The sequence below is a fragment of the Dama dama genome, chromosome 20 (assembly GCF_033118175.1).
Source record: "Dama dama isolate Ldn47 chromosome 20, ASM3311817v1, whole genome shotgun sequence".
NCBI lineage: Eukaryota > Metazoa > Chordata > Mammalia > Artiodactyla > Cervidae > Dama > Dama dama.
Window position 1 is genome coordinate 27,844,872 of NC_083700.1, and position 26,916 is coordinate 27,871,787.

The following is a 26,916-nucleotide window of genomic DNA, read 5'->3' on the forward strand; positions in this document are numbered from 1 at the left end:
ATTTAGTTGAACAACAGAAACTACAGTTGTTGCAGGAGGGCTGTAAATCCAGAAGGATGCCAAGCTGTTGTTTTTTTTTTTTTTTTATCTATGCCCAAGTGTTTTTTGATAGAAAAAATAAATTCTACATGGAACATTTTAAAATGCATTTAAACACTATTGTAACCAACACAAATATATAATTTAAACTTAGTTTTATGCTTTCACACATTTTCAAGTATGAAGAGTCTTTATATTGGAAGTCAGTAAGACAATGTCTGGCATCTGAAGCAGCAGCTCAGGGCTTGGCCACTATTGTTGGCAGTAGCAGGAATAATAGTATGAAGTGATAATGGTAGTAGTTGCAGTCATTGTCACTCTCCTAACAGTATTTCACTTGCATTGTTTTATTTGATTCTTCACAGTGGTCTGAGAGGTACCCAGGGCAGAGATCATAAGCCTCATTTTACCTGAAGGGTTAGAGAGGGTGACTTCTTTTCCAAGATCTTGCAGTTTGAAGTTGCCATACTCGGGAATAGAACCCAGGTCTTTCGACTCTGAAAGCATGACCTAGAGAAACAGGGAAGGCAGCTGTCTTAGTCTGCAAGAGTTGCTATAACAAAACATAACACGTATTTATTTCTCACAGTTCTGGACACTCTAAGTCCAGGAACAAGGTGCTTGCAGCTTTAGTACCTGGGATGTTGTTTAGTCTGAACCCACAAGGATCCTCTGTCCATGGGATTTCCCAGGCAAGAATACTGCAGAGGGTTGCCATTTCCGTCTTCGGGGGGTCTTTTCAACCCAGGAATTGAACCTGCATCTCCTGCATTGTGGGCAAATTCTTTACTGCTGAGTCACCAGGGAAGGCCTAAGTGTCTGTAAAGGGGCTCTTTCCCTGACTTTCAGATGACCACTTTCTTACTGTGTCCTCACATAGTAGAGAGAGAAAGAGAGCTCTGGTCTCCATGTCTTCTTACAAGGGCACTAATTCCCTAATGGGGGACTCACCCTCATGACCTCATTTAAATCTAATCACTGCCCAAAGGTCCCATCTCAAATACCATCACAGAGGAAATTTTAGGACTTTAACATAAAAGTTTAGGGGAGATACAAACCTTCAGTCCATAGCAGTAGCCATATTGGTGTTTCTGGGATGTATTCCACATCCAGAGAGCATGCGCTTACAGGTGGCTGCTCCCTCGTAGACTTACAGCGTAGCTAAGCAGGACAAGCAACATCCTGGGGTGCTTTCTGTTCCCTGCGTTTGGCTTGGGTAAGTAAAGCCACTGGCTTTGGAAAGCAGTCAGGCAGGACTGGGAGTCCTGCTAAGAGTCACGTGTGTTCTCAGGAAGAGCCCCTCCCCCTCAGGCATCTCCGGCAGATGGTCCAGGCCCTGAGGCGGGGCTGCTGTAACCACCAATTTCCCAGGGCAACATTGCCCTGTTCCCAGGAAGGACACTGCTCGGGAGCGGGGTGGGGTGGGGGTGGGGGCTCTGGGCCTGAGTGTGGCTGCATCTCTGACTCCATCATGCTCAGTCCTGTCCAACTTTGTGACCCCCAAGTACTGTATTAATAGCCCTCCAGGCTCCTCTGTCCATGAGATTCTCCAGACAAGAGGATTGCAGTGGGTTGCCATTTCCTCCTCCAGGAGATCTTCCCGACCCAGAGACTGAGCCTGAGTCTCCTTCATCGCCTGCATTGCAGGTGGATTCTTTACCACTGAGCCGCCTGGGAAGCCCTGACTCTGTCCCCTCACCCTGAACACCTGGGGCTGGACTTGCTCTGGGGCCCATCCAGCTCTTGCGCTCTGAGATTCCCAGGCCTGAGGTCAGAGGCCTGCAGCTGCACAGGGAGGCCTGTAAGCAGACCCGGCGCAGGGCTGGGGTCGGCCACCCACTCTGTGCTGGAGACGACACAGAGAAGGTGCAGCCTGGGCACAGAGGGGGTCGTGGAGGGAACGCCTTCTCATTTGATCCACAGCTGATTAAGCCTCTGAAAACTCGCTCCGGGGACATGTCCGTGAAGGACGTCACGGAGGTGGGGGAAGAATGTGCCCTGTTGTCTGGGCCCAGGACACAAAGGCCTATCTGTGTGCACGTGGGCACCCCCGATCCAGGCTGGATCAGCTGCTCTTGTTTCCTCCTTCGCCATCACAATACAACTACAGAGCTACAGTCTGCCCTTCTTGCCCCCCACCCCAGGAGGGCCCGGCAATGGGATTTCTGCCCACTGGGTGCCTGCCGAGCACAGCCAGGGACACCAGTCTCCCGGCCCAGTTGGCTCCTGGCAAGTCTAGAATGTCAACAGCCTGCTTCACCCTGCCCTCATTTACTGCCCTCTCTCATCTTCTCTTTCTCTCACCCTCCCCAGCACACGTGTGAGTGGCAGATCCAGAGCGATCTGGACCCAACTGATCGCCAGGGAGCCAAGCCTGGATGCTTGAGAGAAAACCAGCTGGGCTGCGGCCAGCCGTGGCACTGGGGAATGCTTTCCTTGGGCAGCAGAGTGGCAGCTGCCCTGGTCCCCAACCCTGAGCCCTAGCAAACTAGACTGGGAGCATTCTCGCTCAGATGGAGCCCCTGGCAATGCCCAGGGAAGAGCTGGTGTAGCTTCAGAGTCAGAAGCCTGGACTGTGAACATGGGTTCCAGTGTTCTGGTTTGCACCAGCATAGGCAAGGCCCTGAACCCCTATGAGTCTTAATTTCCTCATTTATGTAGAATGAGGACCATAGTTCTTACCCTGTGGGCTGTCGAGAACATTCTATGGGTTTCAGGCAGCACTTAGCATGGAGTGGACATATTCATGAGCACTGAAACCCATACATACACTCACACATCCCAGCCACTCAAGGTCATGCATTCGCTCAATATGTATCAAGTGTCTTGTATCAGTGGTAAAGAATCTGTCTGCCAACACAGGAAACTCGGGTTTGATCCCCGAGTCAGGAAGATCCCCTGGAGAAGGAAATGGCAACCCACTCCAGTATTTTTATCTGGGAAATCCCATGGATGGAGGAACCTGGTGGGCTACAGTTCAGGGGATCACAAAAGAGTTGGACACAGCTTGGTGACCAAACAAGAAAATGTGCCAGACACTGTGCTAGGCAATTAGGGAACTAAAGGGACAAAAATCTCTGTCCTGGTAAGAATGCAATTTCTTATGGGGGGAGAACAGACAAGAAGCAATAAGGGTAATAATTAAGGAAAGTCTGCAGTTTACTAGGTGATAAGGGAGATGGGGAAGGAACAGAAGGGAGTAAGGAATCAGAAGGTATGGGTGGAGAGAAGGTTTCTGTTTTTAGCAAGTGGTGAGGAAAACCCACGCTGAGAAGGCGATGTTTATGTAAAGACTTGAAGGACGAGAGGAAGGAAGCCAGGCAGATTTCTGCAGGAAGAACTTTCTAGGCAGAGAGGACAGCTTTACAGGCCCCTGAGGTAGAGGGGCACCCGTGAATCTGCAGAGCAGGAGGCCGGTTGCGCTAGGGGGAGAGTAAGAAGAGGCAAGCATTCAGGGGGACAGTTGTATGAGCCTTTGTGTTAGTTTTCAAGGGTCATCATGCCAAAGTACCACAAGCTGAGTGGCTTCATCAACAGAAATGTATCGAGTTCTGGAAGCCGGAAGCCTGAGAGGTAGGGGTCAGCAGGGCCAAGCTCCCTCTGAAGGAGACAGAGAAGGATGCTCCAGGCCTCCCTGCTGGATTCTGGTGGTTCCCTGGCTTGTGGTAGCATCACTCCCATCTTCTTGCGGCTTTCTGCCTGTTCACGCACGTGTGTCTGGATGCCCTCTTTTCATAATGACTTCATTTTAACTTGATGACCTCTAGAAAGACCCTGTCTCCAAATCGGACCACATTCTGAGGTCCTAGGGGCTAGGACTTCAACATATCTTAAAAAAAATTATACTTATTTGTTTCACTGCATTAGGTCTTAGTTGCGGCTCACAGGATCTTTGCTCTTTACCGCAGCATGTGGTATTGTCAAATTGCAGCACGTGAGATCTAGTTTCCTGACCAGGGATCAAACCCAGGCCCCCTGCAGTGGAAGCATGGAGTTTTATCCATTGGACCACCAGAAAGTCCCAGCATATCCTTTTTGAGAGACACATATTACCAGTACCAGCCTTTCAGCCCACTGTAAAGACCTTAGCTCTTTCCTCTGAGTGATTGAAGGCCATTTGAGGGTCTTAAGTCAAGAAGGCAGGACATGCTATGACTCACATGTTACAGGGATGACCGGTTTCTCCAGGGGTTCTCTCTCTCTCTCTCTCTCTCTTTCTCTCTCATGTATAGCAGGCTGACTGCCCCATGTCCCTCCTGCCTCACAATCCTGGCTGCTGCTTCCACCCCCACCACAGGTCAAAGCCCTCCCAGCCCAAGTTCACTGGGTGCATATGGAGGAAGCAGCACCCGGGAGGAACCTGGCCCCTCCTGTGGGGCATCCTTCTTGCCCCTTTGCCGCCTGGTCATTCCCCATCACAGGGTTTCCTGAAGCTCTGTTAGTCTGTCAGTCGAGGAAAACCCTCAAGGGGGCTACAGTGCAGTGGGGAAATGTCTGAACTATTCACTAAGTACAATTTTTCCTCCAGAGTAGAGAACAATCCCCAAGAAGGGGATTGGGCTGGTCTGCACCCCTTCTGCTCACTTCACTGTGCCAGGGTCCCCTCTCTTCTCCTGGATTGAGGCCTTGAGTCCACCCTTCACCCAAGCACTGGGTGACTGACCTCACACGGTATCCTGCTAAGGAGTTAAACACAACATTCATCTTCACAGGCTGGAGCCTGAAGTTGGGGAGCTTGAACACACACACACACACACACATACACACACACTGATTTCCTCAGAAGGAACAAGAACCCTCGGGGAAAATACACCCACAGAAGGAAGAGGTGTCTTTCCCTTACTGCCATACAATCAGCAAGTCCTTTATTGTCCACAGTGGAGCTGGCACTTCACACAAGCCAGCCCATCCCTGTCAGGGGGAATCACAGGCATTGGCCTATTAATGAGTCCTTCCTTGTTCTTCTGTGTGAGTTTCTGGAGGCAACCCTGTCTTTTTCCCTCTGAGGTTGACATGTCCTGTCGGGCTGCCAGCTCCTGAGGATGGAGCCTCAGAGAGCAAAAGGCAGGAAAGCAGAGCCCAGCCCCAGGCTGGAGGCACCCCAGGCCCACCCATTGCCCCTGGGGCTTCAGTCACCTGGAGTTTGAGGGTGGGGAAGGAAGGTGTGGGACCAGTCAAGGTTCTTGCTTTATTTTCCCAGATCTCATTTAGTGGTTTTGGGAAAGGGCTAGCTTTCAAGATTCTGAGTTCATCCATTCAGGTGGTCCGATTCTTCTCATCCTTCTGAAGACTGGTCCCAGGACTCTGAAAACCCCCTTTACTGTCCTTCCATGGGTCTGTTGCTAGTATTCTCCTACCAGTAGGTACCCCTCCCAGCTGGAGTGCTCAGGGCCATATCAGAAAACAACACCATCTATATGGGCCTCCCTTGTGTGGGTCAAGCCACACAGGCCTTCTGAAATCATTCTCTGTTTTTCTGACTTGGCAGTATCCAACGAGTGGCTATTTCAGGGGTGTTCAGGGCCACTGTATTTATTAGTCAGGTCCTCTGAGAAGCAGACGGCAAGACGGGATTAAGTTGCAAGGATTATAGAAGGGATTGTAGTAAGGGATTGTACAAGGATTGTAGTAGCCTTTGTGAAATAAACAGATAGGAAGTCAGATAAGGCTGGAGGGCCATCAGACTCTGCATGCCTGACCCCCAGTGAAGGAGAGAGAGAAAGAAGATTGAGTGGAAAAGTCCTAGACAACCCCACACTAAGGACATTTCAACAAAGCCATCATTGAGTCCTCGGGCCAAGGTCGGCTTTCAGAGGAGTCTGGGTGCTCCAGGATTGGGTATCCCTTGTGGGTATCCAATGTGATCAGTCACTGCAGGGATCTGCACAGGATCTGGTGTAGATGTAGCTGGTTTTTTTTGTTTTTTTGACTGCACCAGGTCTTAGTTGCAGCACGCAGGATCTTTAGTTGTGCCCTGTGGGATCTAATACCCTGACCAGGGATCGAACCTGGGACCCCTGCATTGGGAGTGTGGAGTCTTAGCCACTGGACCACCAGGGCTTGATTTCAAATGTAGAACTGGGACCCTTGGCTAATTATGCTCTTATAGTTGGAAGTCTGCAAGCCACATTCTTAGGTCCATAGACATAGCCTCTTCAGATCTCTGCATGGCCCTTACTGTTTGGAAATGGCCAGGTCCCTCCCAGGAGCTTCACATGAGGTGTGTGTGAGTATCAAACTCAGAGGTTTCACAGAGACCAAACACATAGCACAGATGACTCTCAAAGGGCAGCCCATTGACTATTTACAGCAGAATCATCAGGAAGGTTTAAGGCACAGATCTCTGGGCTCCACTCAAACCTACCCAAATGCATCTCTGAGGGGTGGCTTAGGAGTTGGCATTTAACCAACAACACATGCCAACACATACATGTGATTCTTGTGCCTTATAAATTTTGAAAATCACTTCTGATGTGAAAAACTCAAACTTTGTGTACCAGTAGTGAATTGAATTTGGAGATAGAGTTTGGGGTGTGGTAGAAGAGAATAGCTTTGTTACCTTGCCAGGCAAAGGGGGACACAGCAGGCTCCTGCCCTTGAAAACTTTGTGTCCCACCCAGGAGGATTTGGTAAGGAGTTTTATAGCAATGGTTCAAGGGCTGGGTTGCTGATAAGATTAGGGTGTGTGCAGGGCCTGTACTTCTTTAATCTGATTTCAGGTAATCTCTTAATGAGTGGCTCTTCAGTTCAGTTTATTTCAGTCACTCAGTGTGTCGGACTCTTTGCGACCCCATGAACCACAGCACACCAGGCCTCCCTGTCCACCATCAACTCCCAGAGTTTACCCAAAGCCATGTCCATTCAGTTGGGGTTTCCATCCAACCATCTCATCCTCTGTCGTCCCCTTCTCCTCCTGCCCTCAATCTTTCCCAGCCTCAGGGTCTTTTCAAATGAGTCAGCTCTTCGCATGAGGTGGCCAAAGTATTGGAGTTTCAGCTTCAACATCAGTCCTTCCAATGAACACCCAGGACTGATCTCCTTTAGGATGGACTGATTGGATCCCCTTGCAGTCCAAGGGACTCTCAAGAGTCTTCTCCAACACCATAGTTCAAAAGCATCAATTCTTCAGCGCTCAGCTTTCTTTATAATCCAACTCTCACATCCATACATGTCTACTGGAAAAACCATAGCCTTGACTAGACGGACCTTTGTTGACAAAGTAATGTCTCTGCTTTTTAATATGCTGTCTAGGTTGGTCATAACTTTCCTTCCAAGGAGTAAACGTCTTTTAATTTCATGGCTGCAATCACCATCTGCAGTGACTTTGGAGCCCCAAAAATAAAGTCAGCCACTGTTTCCACTGTTTCCCCATCTATTTGCCATGAAGTGATGGGACCAGATGCCATGATCTTAGTTTTCTGAATGTTGAGCTTTAAGCCAATTTTTTTCACTCTCCTCTTTCACTTTCATCAAGAGGCTTTTTAGTTCCTCCTCACTTTCTGCCATAAGGGTGGTGTCATCTGCATATCTGAGGTTATCGATATTTCTCCTTACAGTCTTGATTCCAGCTTGTGCTTCCTCCAGTCCAGCATTTCTCATGATGAACTCTGCATATAAGTTAAATAAGCAGGGTGACAATATACAGCCTTGACGTACTCCTTTTCCTATTTGGAACCAGTCTGTTGTTCCATGTCCAGTTCTAATTGTTGCTTCCTGACCTTCATACAGGTTTCTCAAGAGGCAGGTCAGGTGGTCTGGTATTCCCATTTCTTGAAGAATTTTCCACAGTTTATTGTGATCCACACAGTCAAAGGCTTTGGCATAGTCAATAAACCAGAAATAGATGTTTTTCTGGAAAAATCTGGTCTTGGGCAGTCTTCTCTTATGTCTTCCATTTATTGGGGGTTTTAGTTCTGCCTGCAATGCAGGAGACCTGGATTTGATCCCTGGGTCAAGAAGATCCCTTGGAGAAGGGAATGGTTATCCACTCCTGTATTCTTGCCTGGGAAATCCAAAGGACAGAGGAGCCTGGTGGGCTACAGTGCTTGGGGTGGAAAAGAATGACTAACACTTTCACTTTCACTTTAGTGCTATAAAGAGCTCAAAAGATATTGTTATGATATATCCCTTGAGGTAGAATCAATACCTTGCCCCAAAGCTATCATTTCAAAGCTGCCCCTCCCTTGTCTCTGCATCCCCTCCCTTCCTTGATTAGCAGCTGTTTGAATCTGCCCTTTGGGACTCAGGAAAGGTCATGGAGACTAGAGTCTGTTCCCTACAAATAAGGAACAGGGGACATGGAAAAGCTTCCACGCCCAGGAGCCCCACAGGGTCCTGCTTGATTTCATTTCCTTATGCCATGAGTAGGTGACTGACTCCAGGTCCCCCATTTCTTGGTCAGTTCCAATTTTAAACGCTGAGCATTAATTCTCTGAGAATGCACCTATGTCTCAGTGTGTGGGTTAGAAGCAATGCATGAGGACCACAGACTTCTGAGCTGATGGGAGCACTGGGAGACCTGTGCTTCTGGCCTAGCCAAGCACATATACCTGGACATTACCTTTCCCCAAACATCGTACCAGGTATAGGATTTCTTTGGGCTCTAATCTTAGGACTTTCAGTTTCTTGCTTTCTCTCTATATATATTGCATAGCACTACCTCTTTTCAATCCTGGGATAGTCTCACTATAGGGATTTTGGGATTCCAAATCTCCCAGAAGATCTCTTCTAATTTCTCTGTGGGAAGGCGTGCTTTTTATCCTTCCTTTTATCACTCTTAACACACACTGCCTGCCAGGGTCCATGGGCTGGGCTTCCATGAGCTTTCCCCACCTGTCACCTGCCCTTCTTTTCTTCCATCAGCACCAGCTAGTTACTCAAGCCTCAGAGATTTCTTATCTTATCTATGCTTTATCTGCAGCACTCTTGGAGGGTCAAAGTGCATCTTGCAGACCCTGTGAGCACCTGGGAACACTCAGGCCTCCGTTACTTCCTTACCTCTGCCCTCTTCATCCTTAGACACCCTTTCTTGCCTTTGAGGTCATTCAGCATAGATGCTTGACCCTGCCCAGTTCCCAGCTTATCCCAACTCACTCATTCTTGGGGGATGAGTATTTGTAGAAGGATAAGGTGGTCCGCTCAGTTGGGTAAAGAATTCGCCTGCAATGCAGGAGATGCAGGAGACACAGGTTCAATCCCTGGACTCGATCCCTGGGTTGGTTTGATCCCACAGGAGGAGGAAATGGATACTGGGTCTCAAAGAGTCGGACACAGCTGAGCACTCATCACTCACAATCTCTAAAAACCAGTCCAATAATACCCAGTGCTGGTGATGGTACTGAAAATCCGATCACGTTGTGGCTGGCTGTGGTAGATACTGTTATAATTTCTTAGGAATATACTTTGTCAATACACATGAAGTTTGAAGAGATCATACCCTTTATACACTTTGATTTTATTTATATCCTTTGATTTGGTGATCTAACTTTTGGGAATTTAGCTAAAGAAAATAAACTTCAATAGGAAAACACTTCACATAAAGGAAAATGTACAACACAGGCATTTATAATATGGAAGAATTGAAAATAATAACTCATATTTATTAAGTACTTATTATGTACTGTCTGCCTGATAAGTCACTTCAGACATGTTTGACTCTTTGCAACCCTATGGACTGTAGCCCTCCAGACTCCTCTTTCCATAGGACTCTCCAGGTAAGAATACTGGAGTGGGTTGCCATGCCCTCCTCCAGGGGATCTTCCCCACCTAGGGACTGAACCCTGTTCTCCTGAATTGCAGGCAAATTCTTTACTGTCTGAGCTACCAGGGAAGCCCTATTTTGTACTAGGCACCATTAAATTCTTTATATTTATTATTTTTTCAAATCTTCACCATATCTCTATAATATAGGAACAATTATGATCTCATAAGAACTACAACTACCTCCATATAACTTCTGTAATTTCCTCCAGATACCTGGTAAATGAGAGGTGTTCTGTAGTTTGGACCACTGCCCGAGGCTGCCCTGTCGCTAGGGTCATTGTCTTATCTTTGGACACAGCCATTTACTGCCCCTCCTTCTTATCAGTAATTAGAATACAAGAGAGTAAGTGTCATCGCAGAGCCAGTTAATTATATGAATCACTACAAAGCAAGTTCTCCCTCTCCTCCTTATAAAGTTGGATTTATGAATCCGACAAGACTTAAATGAATTGGCTTAGCTTCATAAATGTGGAGGGGGAGCACCATTTTAGATCTAGCTGCTCATTTAAACCATTAAGGTCTTCTGGATCCTTATCCAGAAGTATAATTTAGTATAATAACTCTCTCAGATTTTGTTTTTTGTTTGTTTTTTAACTACAGATCCTCTGACACATGCTCTAAGTCTTCATTCTAGATGTTGATTAGCTTAGGGCCAGGAGAGCAGTGCCTAGAGACCCTCTCTCTGTTAGGATAATCATGCCAAAACTCTTCTGCTCCCATCTTTTTATTTATTTATTTGCTCCCATCATTTTAAAAAAAACTTAAATTACTTATAAACTCCTTATATATAAAGCCACAAACTGAGCCTTTATCAGCCATTAGCTCCAAAACATGATCTGAGTGCTGGGTTGGTTTTTTGGCAAACCCTCTATTTCCTCACCTTGAATAACAGTGATCATTCCCACATCATAGCATTAGAGAATAGGTGACCATGCCTCCTGCAATACTTGGCAGGTAGATGACTCTCAATACACATTCACTCAAGCCAGCTTCTCTTCTTTTCATTTAATCAACAGGTTGGCCTGTATGGTGATTTCTGGCTTTGAGTTATTCAATAACATTTTGGGGGGCGGGGTAGAGATAGGAAAATGATCTTTATTAGTGTATGTACTTCAAAGACAAGGAGTGTTTTACAATTCAAGTTAATAGTCCTTTTTAGGAGTAATTACTGCCCATGGGGACTTAAGACATGCTAAAATCACAATCTTTTTAGTAGTTACACTTTTTGAAAGAAAGGAGTGGGTCATTTCCTAAAGGAAGATGCTGTTGTACTCATGTAGGTAAATTCTTCTTCCAGTGGTCCTCCTCCTTTCCTGTCTTTTCGCCACTGACACCCCTGACTTGTCATGCTTATTGTGGGTAGAGTATCGAGCTGCCCTTGAAGTGGTTAGAGGGACAGGGACAAAGCAGAATCCCTAGTGACAGTGTCCTAAGGGGATGCTAGAATCACTCATTTATTCAACAAAGACCTTGGAAGTCTAGACACTCTTCTTTGTCTTAGGGATCTATCCGTGAACAAGACCAAATATACCCCTTTACTCATTAGAAGCCTAGCTTCTAGTGGGGAGAGGCTGACAACAAACACATGATAAAGAGGACAATTTCAGAGGCTCAAAAAAATGTCATGAAGAGGAGAAATGAGGCTTTGATGGATTAAACATTAATAACATGCCCAAGGTCATGCATTAGTGGGGGACAAAGCCACGATGCAACATCATCCCTGCCCCAAAATTCATGTTTCCTGACATTCTGCTCCCCAGGCTGTCCTGCATAACTCGTCCTCCCATCACAACTGAATGAGGATTAGAGCTCACCTCTGTACAGCACTTTATCCTCTTCCAAACTATTTCCAGCATGTCACCTCATTTCACCTTGGGACATTATTATTTCCAGCTTCTCCTCCGAGGCCTGCCACGAATGCAGAGGAAAATGGCAGATCCTCCAGCAGTGGAGCCAATTAAGCTTCCTGCAAATATAGAACAGTGAAATTCCCATGACATGGAGGACCATGAAAAGCATTGAGTTGGCCATGTGTAGCGTAAACCGTGGTGGACTGGAATTTAAATAGGAAAAGACCTTTCCTTTCTCCTCCTGTGACTCACAGAAATTGGATCTTATGCAGTCTCCTCTATGTTGAACAAAGGTGCAAGTGGGAAGCTTGGGTGTTCTCAGGTGCTGCGGGAACAGGAGGCATTGGCAGCCACACTCTGGTTTTCCCCTCATCTCCAGGGAATTATCCCTTGGGCTCAACAGAACAGAAACGTATTCCTTCAAGCTCCTGGTCTTAGCGATTGAAGTCAGCACGTGACCGTTCACAAGGCACATTGACATACTTGATCTTGTTTGATGCACCCCACTGAGTGGGTTCTAATATTCTTCTTAATTCCAGACTGAGGAAACTGAGGGCCAGAGAAAGGAGGGCCAGAGAAGACAACTGACTCGATGTGTTTCTGTGGGTTTGCAGGGGAGGTGGGCTTTAAGTCTTCTGATGTAAGGTCTCCTTGCTCCATGGTGCAGCCACTCACTTTGGTGAAGGCTTTGGAAGGAACTCTTTCTAAAATGCATTACAGGGACTTCCCTGGTGGTCCAGTGGTTAGGAATCCACCTTAGAAGTTTAGGAATCCCACCTTAGAAGGGGACACAGGTTTAATCCCTGCTCAGGGAACTAAGATCCCATATACCACAGAGCAACAAAGGTCCATGGGCCACAACTACTGAGCTTGTGCCCTAGAGCCTACGCTCCACAGCAAGAGAAGCTAGAGTGCTGTCCGAAGACCCAGTACGGCCAAATAAATACATAAATAATGTGTTACATACTTGCCTGCCTTTTGAAGCAGGGGATGCTAGGAGTAGGAGTGTGTGCTGTGGTGTGACATTTTCTTGATGAATAGAGTTACCTTGGTGAACCCATGCCTTTCTGCTCCACCCAGCAATATGCCTGTTGTATCAGTTTTTCTTACTCTGCCTTTCTATGTCACTGGGTCTGCTCATTGCAGTCCTTGTCTTCTCTTTGTTCTTTGAAGCTTCCAATCAGAAGTCAAGGTTTTTACAAATTGTTGTAAACAAATCCAACACAAGTATAAGTTGATACAACCCTCCTCGGGGGCAATTACCAACCCTCCTCGGGGGCAATTACGCAATGAATTAAAGAAACTTTTAAAATGTTCATAAGTTTCGGTCCTTTCTAGGCATGTATCTGAAGAAAATATTCAGGAATGTGCAAAAATATTTCCGTACAAGATTATTTATCGTTTAGCTGTTGTTCAGTCACTAAGTTGTGTCCGACTCTTTGCGACCCCATGAACTGCAGCACACCAGGCTTCCCTGTCCTTCACTATCTCCCAGAGTTTGCTCAAATTCATGTCCATTAAGTCAGTGATGACATCCAACTATCCTATCCTCTGTTGCCTTGTTCTCCTCCTGCCCTCAATCTTTCCTTACATCGGGGTCTTTTCCAATGTTCTTTGCATCATGTGGCCACAGTATTGGAGCTTCAGCATCAGTCCTTCCAGTGAATATTCAGGGTTGATTTCCTTTAGGATTGCCTGGTTTGATCTCCTTGCTGTCCAAGGGACTCTCAAGAATCTTCTTATCATGACATCATTTATTAATTTACAAATTGAAATTTGTCAATAGAAGGAACAATTGGGTATTGATTGAATAAAATATATTAAGTCCATGTGATAGAATATTATACATACAAGCCATTGAAATTGCAAAAATTTATCTCATGGCATTTTGATGTATTCTTAGTAAGTTTAGTTCGGTTCAGTCGCTCAGTCATATCCAACTCTGCGACCCCATGGACTGCAGCACACCCGGTTTCCCTGTCCATCACCAACTCCCAGAGCTCATATCCATCGAGTTGGTGATACCATCCAACGATTTCATTCTCTGTTGTTCCCTTCTCCTCCTGTCTTCAATCTTTCCCAGCATCAGCGTCTTTTCCAATGAGTCAGTTCTTCACATCAGGTGGCCAAAGTATCCGAGTTTCAGCTTCAGCATCAGTCCTTCCAATGAATATTCAGGGTTGATTTCCTTTAGGATTGACTGGTTTGATCTCCTTGCACAATATGTTAAGCAGGTTATAAAACAATATGTACATTATGATGACAATCTTTAAAAAAGTAATAAACGTAAATAGAAAAATAGCAGGAGGTTACATAGTAACATTTCGCAGGAGTTACTTCTGAGTGTAGGCTATAGACAGTTTTTATTTCTTTGGGTGTGATTTTCTTATTTTCTGCATTGAACATGCGTTGTTTTCATTCTTTTACTTTTTAACTTTTTTTTTTTGTTTTGGCCTTGCTGTGTAACACGTAGGATCTTAGTTCCCCCACCAGAGATTAAACCCTTGCCCCTGCAGTAGAAGTGCAGAATCTTAGAGCAAGTGTTGTTTTTAAAATAAAACATTTACATACTATTTCTGCCTGGAATATTAGCTACATGTTAAATATCCAGGGAGGCTCTGAGTTAGGGCCAGGCTTGTGGATATGATGTTAGCTATGAATATGATTTCATGAGGCGGAGAAAATATTTCTGCTGATTTCTGAGTCATGGACTGTGTCCTGAAGATTTCAAGAAAGCTGTTATGGAAAAAGAAATTTCATTTTCATTTTAAGTGTTTTCATTTGCATTTAAGTATTTTCATTTTACTGTGGAGAAGAGACCCCATCAAAGCATAAGACAAGAGGGAAAAAGGAGGGCGGGCATACATGTCTGTGAGTCCAGCAGTGATGAGGCAAGTTGCTGCCTGCAGGCAGCTGGGCCTTGAAGAGCAGTCAAGAAGCCAAGAGGAGATGGGAAGGGGTGAGCAGACTGCCTGGGTGGAAAGAGGTGATTGCTTCAGCTTCTCTCCTAGATACTCAAGCCGCCCGCTGTGACTCTGCTCAGACCAGCGCACCCTGGTGTGGCTGTCTTGGCTCGGAGACCATCTGTGATGAGCCTGACCTGGGTGGGCGTAGGGCACCCCCCTGGAGAGCATGGCTCGGCCTAGCACCAGCTGGGAGGGCACCTGCCCACCTGCCCACCTGCCCACTGCCCTTCACGAAGCTGGGTTTTGGCTGCCGAAGCAGTTGGCTCTGTGCTTGTACTGTTGGCTGAGGGCAGGAGCGTGGGTGGTGCCGGAGGTATGTGCGGAGGCAGAGGCTCAGATGCGGAGGCATCTGACTTCAGGAGGAGAGTTCCAGATCCCCGTGTGGCTCTTTATTATTCACAATACACTCAGATTAGGAGCAACACGCTCTTCGGAATAAGTGCATACGGGATGCATGCGCCCCAGGCCACCTCTCCGTTCCTGCCCCTCAGATACGCTTACATTGAGGCCTTCAGGCCTGTACTCCTTGCCAAGCATTGCATAGATGGGTGAGTCAGCAGAACGCAACCCCTCTTTCCTCCTGCCCCACCCCCCTGCCCTGTTCTGCAGCCCAGAGCCATCCCTGTGAAGCCCCATCTTGTCTGATGGGCTCCTGGCTGTTCCTTCTCCTGGACTGAATCAGCCAGACTGTGGGGTTTTCACTGCCCTGAGGTTCTAGAGAGTCAAGATAAAAGCCTTTGCTTTCTGAGTGAGTTGGGGAGGTGCACGCTTACCTTGCCCACACACTCCAGGTTTCTCAGTTTCCCAAGAAGGGCTGGGGCAGGCGAGCTGATGGACCTCAGGTTTACCTCAATCTAAATAAGCCAAGAAGAGAACCGTGATCAGGTTTAACTACCGGTAGTTGTTGTTAAGGGGCTTCCCTGATAGCTCAGTGGGTAAAGAATCTGCCTGCCATGCAGGAGACCCTGGTTCGACTCCTGGGTCAGGAAGATCCCCTGGAGAAGGGAAAGGCTACCCAGTCCAGTATTCTTGGGCGTCCCTTGTGGCTCAGCTGGTAAGGAACCTGCCTGCAATGTGGGAGACCTGGGTTGGGAAGGTCTCCTGGAGAAGGGAAAGGCTACCCATTCTAGTATTCTGGCCTGGAGAATTCCATGGACTGTACAGTCCACGGGGTCTCAAAGAATCGGACATGACTGAACAACTTTCACACAAGTTGTTCTGAAATTTGGTATATTTTGTAGCAACATGACAATAACTTATAAGAGAATGAGATGCTTTTATTCATTCATTTTTCAACGAATATTCAATAGGTATTAATTCATGTTAGTTGCCAGGAGAAATTAAAATGACTAAAAAGATTCAGCAATTTTACTCCTTCGTATATACCCAAGATAATTGAAAACACACGTCCATACAAAAACTTGTATGTGAGTAGGCATAGCAACATTATTATTCATCACAGCCAAAAATTGTAACAATCCAAATGTCCTACAAGTGTTGAATGCATAGGCAAAATGTAGTATATCCACAATGGAATATTACTGGGCCATAAAAAGGAACAATGTACTAATAACACAGAAAATGGATGAATCTTGAAGACATTATGCTAAGTGAAAGAATGAGACAAAATTTCTCACTTATTGTATGATTCCATTTATATACAATGCCCAGAATAGGAAAATCTCTGTAGATTTTTATAGACAGAAGGTAGATTAGCAGTTGCCTAGGCTTGAGGAGGTAATAGGAAGAGTTAGAAAGTGATGCCTAAGGGGAGGAGAACTTCTTTGAGGGGTGATAAAATGTTCTAAACTTAATTATGGTGCAGGGGTGAACGGGGTTCTGCCTCTGAGAACCCAGCTTCAGATTGTAGGGCAGGGCAAGGGGCTTTGTAGGAGCATCACTCAGTTGGCTGGCCTCTGACCTCATTGTCCACTGGTGGTCCACGGGATGGCCTGGCTCCAAGCAGGCTTGTTGCAGTGCCTGCTAGATCACAACAAACCCTTCGTCCCTGAAGACGAAGGGCGATGCATGAGGTCAGACCACACACAGGGCCATGACTTCCCTAATGGCTAGAAAACCAGGCAACCATAGGCATTTGTTCCTCCCTCCGCTTTGTCTTTGAAGCATGGGACTAGAGGCAAGGGGCATCTGGGTTGCCCATCACAATCCAGCCCCAGCCTCCCTTTTCCCATCATTGTCAATCCAAGCAGCTCGCCCTTCCTGCCAACACCCCTGTGTTTCCTGGTCTTCATCCATTTGTTCATATCGTTTCCTCTGCCCTGATGTCCTTTCCCCATCATTACCTGTTAAAATCCCACTCCTCCTTCAAGTTCTGGACCAAACACACCTCTCTCCACTGACCATGTGTTCCTACACTGTTTGCTTTCCTCCTGCGGTCCAGCGTCAGAACACATCTCCCCCTCCTCTGTGACTCCCACCCCAGCCTGCGATCCTCTGTGGCTGGGTGACAGCACCACTCCATCTGCCTGTTGTGGACAATAAGGGAAGGTGATGCCAATTTGTATCCTCCTTGGTGCTCAGTGCAAGGTCTTGCCAATAATATGCCCTCAGGAAGTGTCTGCTGGTGTTTTTCTAACTGGGTGGGCTTGCTCTGCAGAAACTCAGCATCTGGTAACTCACCAGTAACAAGTTTGAAACTCAGGGAACTGAGTTCACAGATGGAAACTGCCTGCAGAATTTTCAGCTTCCTCAGCCCATTTGTTCACTTAGGGCTATGTTTAGTGGTCACTTCTGCATCTTCGTATCTCCCTGTACCTTCCCTCAGATTAGAGAGTACATTGTGAAATGCTACAGCTTCTGCAGAGCGCCCTGGGAACAGGGTTTGTGTAGCGCTGAGTGTGCTGTAAGGACAGGCAATGGTGCTAAAGCTGAGAGATGTTCGGTTCGTTACGTTCTGTTCAGTTAAGCCATCATGATATTTCTTCTTTAGACCTTTATGCTTTTCTGCCAAACATAAAAATATTCCAGCCATTTGCATCCATATTGGTGAATTGCAGAGAGTAACACGATGAATCTTTTAGCAGAAAACTGTTGTTTTTCCTCTGTGTGATTTTCAAAGGTCTGTTGTCCTCTTGCACAGAATTTTATTATGTGTTGGTGCCAATTTGTTTTCCAGGGGAACACATCTCCAAATTTATAATGAAAGGCAAGCAAAGTGGTACTTCATGGCCTTGGCCAGACACCAAGTGATAGCTAATTTTTGCAGCAGGGAAGACAAAATAACAAGTCCCTGAATTACAATTTGGGTTTCTCCTTCTGTTCCCAAACAAAATGGTTTTAAAAAACAAACTTCTGTCTTAATCATAAGTATTAGTTAATGAAAGTACGTCTGTGACTTCAAAAGTATATTTTTGTGTTTTAGATCTTAAATGTCATCCTGGGAATGGCAAATACTCGGGGGCTGTAAACTCTAAGGCAGAGGACTCTCTGCCTCTGAACTGGAAGAGCAAATAGAAACCCAGTCAACTAATTGTTACTCTTTATTGGTGACATTAGCTGTCGTCTAGTCTTTAGCCAGTACACAGAAATGACAAGTGTTTATTTCATAGAATGATTGAGTAAGATTTATGCTTGCGATTGTATATTTGATACTTACTTGACTACTTACAGGCTCTGACATAAGGAATGTCATTTGTAACATAAACCCTATGAATCATTTTGGAATTTTATTTACTTCTAAGAACAAATGAAGATATTAATTTACTTAATTTCTTATGTCAGGATAGAAATTTTATAGAGTGTTAGGGAACACTCTCGTGTCCCACTCCCTTCCCTCTCATGGTTGTTCTTGGTTGCTCAGACCCTTCTGCACTCTCTGGAGGCTCTACCTTGCATACACATGTGCACACAGATGCACACAGACTCCTATTTATACACATAGAGCCTTCCCTGTTCTTCTCTCCCTTAACTAAGTTCCTCTCTGAAGTTTGTTCTCTGTGGAATCTGATCTCTGCTTCAGCCTTCAAGGGTACCAATGACTTGATTTGTTTCTCATCTTCCCAAGTCCCATTCCAGGTTTATTCAAATCTAAGATGTCATTGATTGCAAGATGCTCCATTAGTCTGCATGCCATTGAGGAAAAAAAAAAAAATCATACCTGCAAGACTCTAGAGATTTAATCCTGATTTTAATAAAGATGTTTACATATGGCACTAGTTGAGCCTTAGACTCAATGAATGACACATGGTAATTGAATTGTGAAGGGAGCCTTCCTGATGCAATGTCTTAATGACTCCCAGGGTGGAGTGTTAAGGCATATTTGAGGGTTGGTGGGGAGAGAGGTTGGAGTCAGTTGGTACTTCTGTTGCCACATGAATCACACCATGTAGTCAGCTCCCTGTCCCATGTATATAGTGGCTATAGGTGGGACGACCCAGTACATAACAACGAAATAAAAAATAAACCAAACCATGCTAATGAAAAAAGTAGATCTGCCTATAGGAAATCCACAGATGTTCTGCTACATAAATCTCACTGACTGCAGGAATCAAGGAAAGTCTGTCCATGAAAAGCATTCTGAGAAGGGTTCAGAATCTATTTCTCCACTTAGGCTTCAGATCTGAGTTCTCATTTTTGCTCTGCTGCTCTCCAGCCCAAAGGCCCAGTGATTTAGGTCTGTGGTTTTAAAACTTTACCCTCATTTCTGGAGCCCCTCGGGGGAGTGAAAAGAAAAGGAAACTTGGACTTCAATCTTAACAGTTCCACTTTTACCTATCTTGGATATTGGTTTTGGTTTAGTTGCTAAGTCATGTCCAATTCTTGTGACCTCGTGGACTGTAGCTTGCCAGGCTCCTCTGTCCATGGGATTTCCCAGGCAAGAATACTGGAGTGGGCTGTCATTTCCTTTTCCAGGGGATCTTTCCGATCCAGGGATTAAACCCACATCTCTTGCATTCCAGGCAGATTTTTTTTAATTTATTTTAATTGGAGGCTAATTACTTTACAATATTGTGGTGGTTTTTGCCATACATTCCCATGAATCTGCCATGGGTGTACATGTGTCCCCATCCTGAACCCCCCTCCCACCCCCCTCCCCACCCCATCCCTCTGGGTCATCCCAGTGCACCAGCCCTGAGCATCCTGTCTCATGCATCAAACCTGGACTGCTGATCTATTTCACATATGATAATATACATGTTTCAGTGCTATTCTCTCAAATCATCCCACCCTCACCTTCTCCCAGAGTCCAAAAGTCTGTTCTTTACATCTCTTTTGCTGTCTCGCATATAGGGTCATCATTACCATCTTTCTAAATTCCATATATATGCATTAATATACTGTATTGATGTTTTTCTTTCTGATTTACTTTGCTCTGTATAATAGGCTCCAGTTTCATCCACCTCATTAGAACTGATTCAAATGCATTCTTTTTAATGGCTGAGTAATATTCCATTGTGTATATGTACCACAGCTTTCTTATCCATTCGTCTGCTGATGGGTATCTAGGTTGCTTCCATGTCCTCCAGGCAGATTCTTTACCACTGAGCCACTTTACACTCTCTTCTACTGTCAAAATTCTCAGATTTAGTATTACTATTTCATTCCAAGAAGGTAGGTTATAGAGAAATACTAGAATCTCTCTCCTTGGATTATAGCAGCAAGACAAGAATGCTTTTTCTTTTCTTTTCTTTTTTTTTTTTTTTAGCTGCACAGTGCAGCACATGGGGTCATAGTTTCCTGACCAAGGATCGAACTCAGGCCCATTACATTGGAAGCTTGAAGTCTTAACCACTGGACCACCAGGGAACTCCCAGAACACTCTCTTAATCAGTTTGGGCTGCTATAACAAAGTGCCATAAAATGAGTGGCTTTGTTTCTCACAGTTTTGGAGGCTGGAAGTTCAAGGTCAGGGTACCAGCATGGTCAGGTTCTGGTGAGGCTTGCAGACTGCCATCTTGCTCAGACCCTCACATGACAGGAAGAGGATGAGAGATGTCTCTGTGGGATCTCTTTTATAAGAACACTAATCCCATTCATGAGGGCTGGGCTCTACCTTCATAACTTAAAAACCTCCCAAAGGCCCCACCGCCAAATACCATCACATTGGGGACTAGGATTTCAATATATGAAGGGAGGTGGGGGGATCTCAAACATTCAGTCTATAACAAGCACTAAGGGTAATTCATGCAAGAATTGTACCAACTGCTTTCTTCTCATTGTTCCCGCTGAGGGCTCCTTAACAGTGACCCCCTTTAGTGATCAGGGATCAGGAAAGAAGTGGAGTTGCTTAGTGTAGTAGTTTCCCATCACTGCAGTAACAAATTACTACTAATTTAATGTTTTAAACTGGGACAACTTTACAGTTTTTAGGCTGGAAATCTGACAGGCCTCACTGGGCTAAAAATAAGGTGCTGACATGGCTGCGTACCTTTCAGGGTGCTCCAGGGGAGAAACCATTTCCTTATCTTTTCCCATTTCTTCAGGCCATCTGTATTCCTTGGCTTGTGCCTCTTCCTTCATCTTCAGAGCCTGTTATGGTGACATGAGTACTTTTCATATGGTATCTTTCTGACCCGCGTCTGTAGTCATATTGTACTCTGACTCTCTTCTTCTGACCCCCTATTCCACTTTAAAGATCCTTGTGATTACATTCAGTACAATATTACTTTTCTGTTTTCAGATCACCCAATTAACGATCTGCCCAAGTATTAATTCCATCTTCAATCTTCATTCCCCTTTGCCATGTAATTAACACATTCACAGGTTCTGGGTATTAGCGCATAGCCATCTTTGGGGCTCTTATTCTGTCTACCACACCTAGAAATAGGTGTCAAAGTACAACAGGTTGTGGGAGGATCAGAAAAGAGATCACACAGAAAAAGTAACACAAAAGAAGCTACAGAGACATGAATCAGACTATTTTGATTTATGACTTATCCCCCCATATTATTGCTCACCAATGTTAATTAAAGAGAGAATTTGAGAATATCAAGTATTTCATGTGGGATTGAAGTCACAGGTTGGATTCCCCCAGATGATGGAGATTTCCATGTAGGACATTTATTAGGGAGTGCTCTTGGGATCAACACCTTTGGAAGGGAAGGGTAGGGAAGGGAAGTAAGAAAGACGGTTTGGGCAGGGAGAAAAGTTGGGCTTCAAAGCAGTTTCAGCAAAGGCCACAGCTGAGCTCCTATGGAATTTTAAGCTGTGGTGAGAGACAGTCCTGGAAAAGGGGTGACTTTGATAAGACCTCTCACTCTGTAGAGAGACTTCCTAGAAAAGACTGACAGCCTATGGCTACCTGCTAGACACTCCCAGCAGTTAGGGGATAAACCCATCAGTTCTAGAGCAGGGCATCACAAAGCCCACTACACCTAGATTAAGAACTCAAGCGTGGGGTGGGTTTCAGTGACCCAGAGGGGGCCCTCCAAGCATTGGGTATAGGGGACAGTCCAGAACATGGAGAAAGTGTGTAGAAAGAGATGTACGGATTTGCCCATCCAGGCAAAGAATTGATTCAGAGGGATGTGTCTCATTGCCTCCCAGTACCTCAATCCCTGCAAGATTACTTCCCACTCATTACTAGAAATGTCAGAATGAATGGTGGTGACACTGGCCAAAAGATTCCGGACAACAAGTAGGCTTACACAGAGTAAGCATGATGCTGTTCCGGGCGTGGCTTCTTTATCTCTCACCCCAGAAATATGCACTCTATCAGCAGAGTCAATTCAGCAGTATTGATAGGCTTTGGTGGGTGGTGCACATATAGCTGTTTGGGGGCATTACCGTAGCATCACATGTCATTACTCTCTGTTATCTTCTCATCTGTAAGAGGAAGTGTATGGTTATCTATAGTCTGTGGATTCATGAATTATTTCTAAGTGAACTCTCTTCCATCTGCCTTGTGACTCTTGGCCTCCTTTAAAACTCTCTGTAGCGGTTGGGGGTCAATATTAGTCTTACACATGGGCAAGATAGGAGGCCAGTTGCTCAGGGTCATCAGAAAAACCCTCCAAACTCCAAAGAATCTCCCTAACTTACTAATGCCTGAAGGCCCACCATTAGGGCACAGATTTTGAACACTGACTCTGATCTAAATCTAGACATTCACAAAGGATGACTACGTCTCAGTGGAAGTATATTTTAGAAATTTGCATAAAAGAAAATTAAGGATATCAGTTCAGTTCAGTCGCTCAGTCGTGTCTGACTCTTTGTGACCCCCTGGACTGTAGCATGCCGGGCTTCTCTGTCCATCACCAGCTCCCACAGCTTGCTCAAACTCATGTCCATTGAGTCAGTGATGCCATCCAACCATCTCATCCTCTGTCATCCCCTTCTCCTCCTGCCTTCAATCTTTCCCAGCATCAGGGTCTTTTCAAATGAGGCAGTTCTTCACATCAGGTGGCCAAAGTATTGGAGTTTCAGCTTCAGCATCAGTTCTTCCAATGAATGTTCAGGATTGATTTCCTTTAGGATGGACTGGTTGGGTCTCCTTGCAGTCCAAGAGACTCTCAAGAGTCTCCTCCAACACCACAGTTCAAAAGCATCACTTTTTCAGCACCCAACTTTCTTTATAGTCCAACCCTCACATCCACACATGACTACTGGAAAAACCATAGCTTTGAATAGATGGACCTTTGTTGACGAAGTAATGTCTCTGCTTTTTAATATGCTATCTAGGTTGGTCATAGCTTTTCTTCCAAGGAGCAACTGTCTTTTAATTTCATGGCTGCAGTCACCATCTGCAGTGATTCTGGAGCCCAAGAAAATAAAGTTTCTCACTGTTTCCATTGTTTTTGCATCTATTTGCCATGAAGTGATGGGACTGGATGCCATGACTTAGTTTTCTGAATGTTGAGTTTTAAGCCAACTTTTTCACTCTCCTCTTTCACTTTCACTAAGAGGCTCCTTAGTTCTTTGCTTTCTGCCATAAGGGTGGTGTCATCTGTGTATCTGAGGTTATTGATATTTCTCCCAGCAAACTCGATTCCAGCTTGTGCTTCATAGGATATAAAGTGTTTTTAAAGGATATAAGTGCTATATTCCAAGGGTCAAAACCGTCCGCAAGGCTCCCATGCAAATCCATTTGGCAATAATACTGAAAAAAACCCTTATAAACATTCATACCCTCTGACCTAGTAATTCTCCAGACACAGGAGACACAGGTTCCATCCCTGGGTTGGGAAGATCCTCTGAAGTAGCAAGTGACAACCCACTCCAGTATTCTTGCCTGGAGAATCCCAAGGACAGGGGAGCCTGGTGGGCTATAGTCCATGGGTCACAAAGAGTTGGACAGGACTGAACGACTGAGCAGGCATACAGGCATATAACCTAAGGAAAGTAATCTAAATACTGAGAGGACTTTGTACACAAAGATGTTTATCACAAAATAATTCTTAACAATGTAACTCTGGAAACCATTTGAATGATAAACATTTGGAAAATGCTCAGGTAAATACTATCATATGCACCCAATGAAAAAAATATCCTTTCATTAAAAATTATAGTTGGAAAGAGTCTGCAATAACATAACAAAAATATTTATGTTACAAAAGTGAAAACAATTCTTGTAGGTGCATTTTATCACAGCTATGTAAAAATTCATAGAAATAGAATGAACGAAAATATACGCCCATGGCAACAATGATTTGCTTGGTGGTAGAATTATACGAGCTCTTAAACTCATTTTATTGTGCTCAGTAGTTTCAAAGACTATGATGCCTGGAATGCTTCTTTGCTGCACTAAGGTTTTAAGCCTGGTGCAGAAGTAGACGGAACTCTGCCGCCGGTCGGTTTCCAGTACGTCTCCCAGAGCGCGGATGGGAGATTCTCTAGCGGCGCGACCAAGGTCAGATGGCGGCGCAGGAGCCCTGGCGGGGGACGCGAGAGCCCGGTGCGCGGAGAGCTCTCTTGGCCGAAAAAACCTTTTGCACTTCCCTCTGGTCAAGGCGGGGTGGGTTTAGAGACCTCAGGTCAGCTTCCCGCTGCCACGGCCAGGGCCCGGAGGAGCCGCCGCGAAGCTCTGGGCTCAGCGGCAGGACCCTCGGCGGCCTCCGTAGTGCGGAGCTGAATCCTTGCATCCCGAGCGCTATTCTAACTGTGCAGTTGGACCAACCTGGGCAATTCCGGTGCATCCTCAGAGCCTCATGACCTTGCTTTCTTCACCTGTAAAATGGCTTCCTACCTCATGGGCCGTATGAAGACTGAATGAGGTAATGCATGTAGAGTATTTATCGCAGCCCAAGCCCGATGTTGAAGCTGAAACTCCGATACTTTGGCCACCTGATGCGAAGAGCTGACTCATTTGAAAAGACTCTCATGCTGGGAAAGATTGAAGGCGGGAGGAGAAGGGGATGACAGAGGATGAGATGGTTGGATGGCATCACCGACTCAATGGGCATGAGTTTGGGTAAACTCCGGGAGTTGGTGATGGACAGGGAGGCTTGGCATGTCCCTGGGGTCGCAAAGAGTTGGACAGACTGAGCGACTGAAATGAACTGAACTGAAGCCCGATGTGGGCATCCAGCCTAAAGGGGAGTTTCCAAATGTACCCCTGTTAGGGACAGTGCCTGGTCAACACTCCTGGCACCAGCTAGGGACCAGTGCCTCTTCAAAGAGATCCCAAATCCCTTTACCCTCGAATAAGGATGATGCTTCTGGAGTGTTAAAAAGATTAAACGAGATTATATCATCTTGTTTATATTATGTCATCAGCCACAGGAGCTGATGCTAAAATAAATTATTCCCTCTACTGCTACAGCCACCTTACAAATGGACGTCTGCAACAGCCTCTCAGGGGATAGCTTGCTTGTAAGTTGGAGTTAATAGGTGTGTTGTGAGAATTAAGTGAGAAAATACACATACAGAACCTGCATTTAATTAGGACTTGGAGATTGGTAGTTGTTTAGTCACTCAGTCATGTTAGACTCTTGCAACCGCGCGGACTCCTCTGTCCACGGGTTTTTCCAAGATAGAATACTGTAGTGGGTTGCCATTTCCTTCCCTGGGGGATCTTCCCAACCCAGGGATTGAACCCACATCTCCCGCATTGGCTGACGGGTTCTTTACCACTGAGCCATCTGAGAAACCCTTGGAAAATGGTAGCAGTTCTTTTTTCACTACACAAGTGGCACCATTGGAAACATCCACCCTTAGCACCTGCTTCTCATGAGTTGGGGGTGGGAGTGGGGCAGAGAGAGGGCAGATGCTGCCAGAGTTGAGAGCCAGAAGGGAGCCAGCCATGCCCAGGCAGCCGGCAGTCTTGACGCTCATCAGTGTCTGCTCTCTGCCCCACCTTGCCTGCTGTTTGTATTTGCCGCGCCCATCAGTTCCCACACCTGTTCTCTGAGGCAATGAACACAAGGACAGCTTGTCCTGGTTGAGCACGGTGAGTGCAGCACACGTCAATGGCAGTAGCCCTCAAAGTCAGCAGGTGAAAGTCCCATAACCTCAAGGTTGGTTAGCTTCCCAGCAATAGTCAACTCAAGGGCCTGCCGTGGTCAGTCCCTCCTCCTGTCTGCAGTAAATCAGAATTTATAGAGTACTAGCGAAGAGAAAGGGCTACCCAGGAGGCTCAGTGATAAAGAATTCGTCTGCCAATATAGGAGAGACAAGAGACCCAGGTTCCATCCCTGGGCTAGAAAGATCCCCTGGAAAAGGAAATGGCAACCCACTCCAGTATTCTTGCCAGGATAATCCCATGGACAGAGGAGCCTGGTGGGCTACACTCGAGGAGGTTGCAAAGAGTCAGACATGACTGAGCCACTGAGCACGCATGCAGAGAAGAGAAAATTGACATCTTCATTCCATTGTTCAAAGGAAAGGCATTTCAAGTGCTCTGTCATCTCATTTAATTCTTAAATTCTTTAAATCACTCTCCCAATGTTCTGTCCATTTTACATATTGGAAAACTGAGACTCAGATTAAGAGACTTGTCAAGCGTCACAGCTAGAAAGCAGCAGAGCCAGAATATGAAATAGGCTGATCTATAAACAGTGTGCTCTTCACAACTACTCTAAATATATGCCCATATTCTCTGCTTTAAATAAAATGCTTTGTGTCTTCATTTTCTGGGGCTCTAATAAAGTCTTTTGCAGAACATGTTTTCTAGGTTCTCCTCCATCCCATGAAAGCGAGCTTCCTTCACTAACCTTTTATTCATTGTAAGCACATAATGCATTCATGCTGAATTGGTAAGCTCAGCACTATGCTTAGCAGGCTTTGGTTAGGGAATTCAGTTGCAAACTTCCTGTTGCCCACCCAAGTCCTCAGAGCAAAATTCAGCGGTGCAAGACCCCTTGGCTCTGCAGTTGCAATGACACCATGATACAGCCTCCCTG

General features: G+C 45.7%; 1 long non-coding RNA gene across 3 annotated transcripts in view; it reads right to left on the reverse strand.

Moving 5' to 3' along the window:
• The window catches only part of LOC133040856 (uncharacterized), a 49,701-nt gene extending 24,606 nt beyond the window's left edge, over window positions 1-25,095 (reverse strand). For 2 of the 3 annotated variants that reach the window (XR_009689046.1, XR_009689047.1), the window contains exons 1-6: window positions 24,693-25,095; window positions 22,225-22,402; window positions 21,006-21,106; window positions 15,391-15,471; window positions 11,616-11,767; window positions 450-549 (exon numbers count right to left, since the gene is read on the reverse strand). This is a non-coding gene — a long non-coding RNA (uncharacterized LOC133040856). The remainder of the gene's footprint in view (window positions 1-449; window positions 550-11,615; window positions 11,768-15,390; window positions 15,472-21,005; window positions 21,107-22,224; window positions 22,403-24,692) is intronic. The other variant, XR_009689048.1, reaches the window with a different exon arrangement.
• Window positions 25,096-26,916: the final 1,821 nt, after the last annotated feature.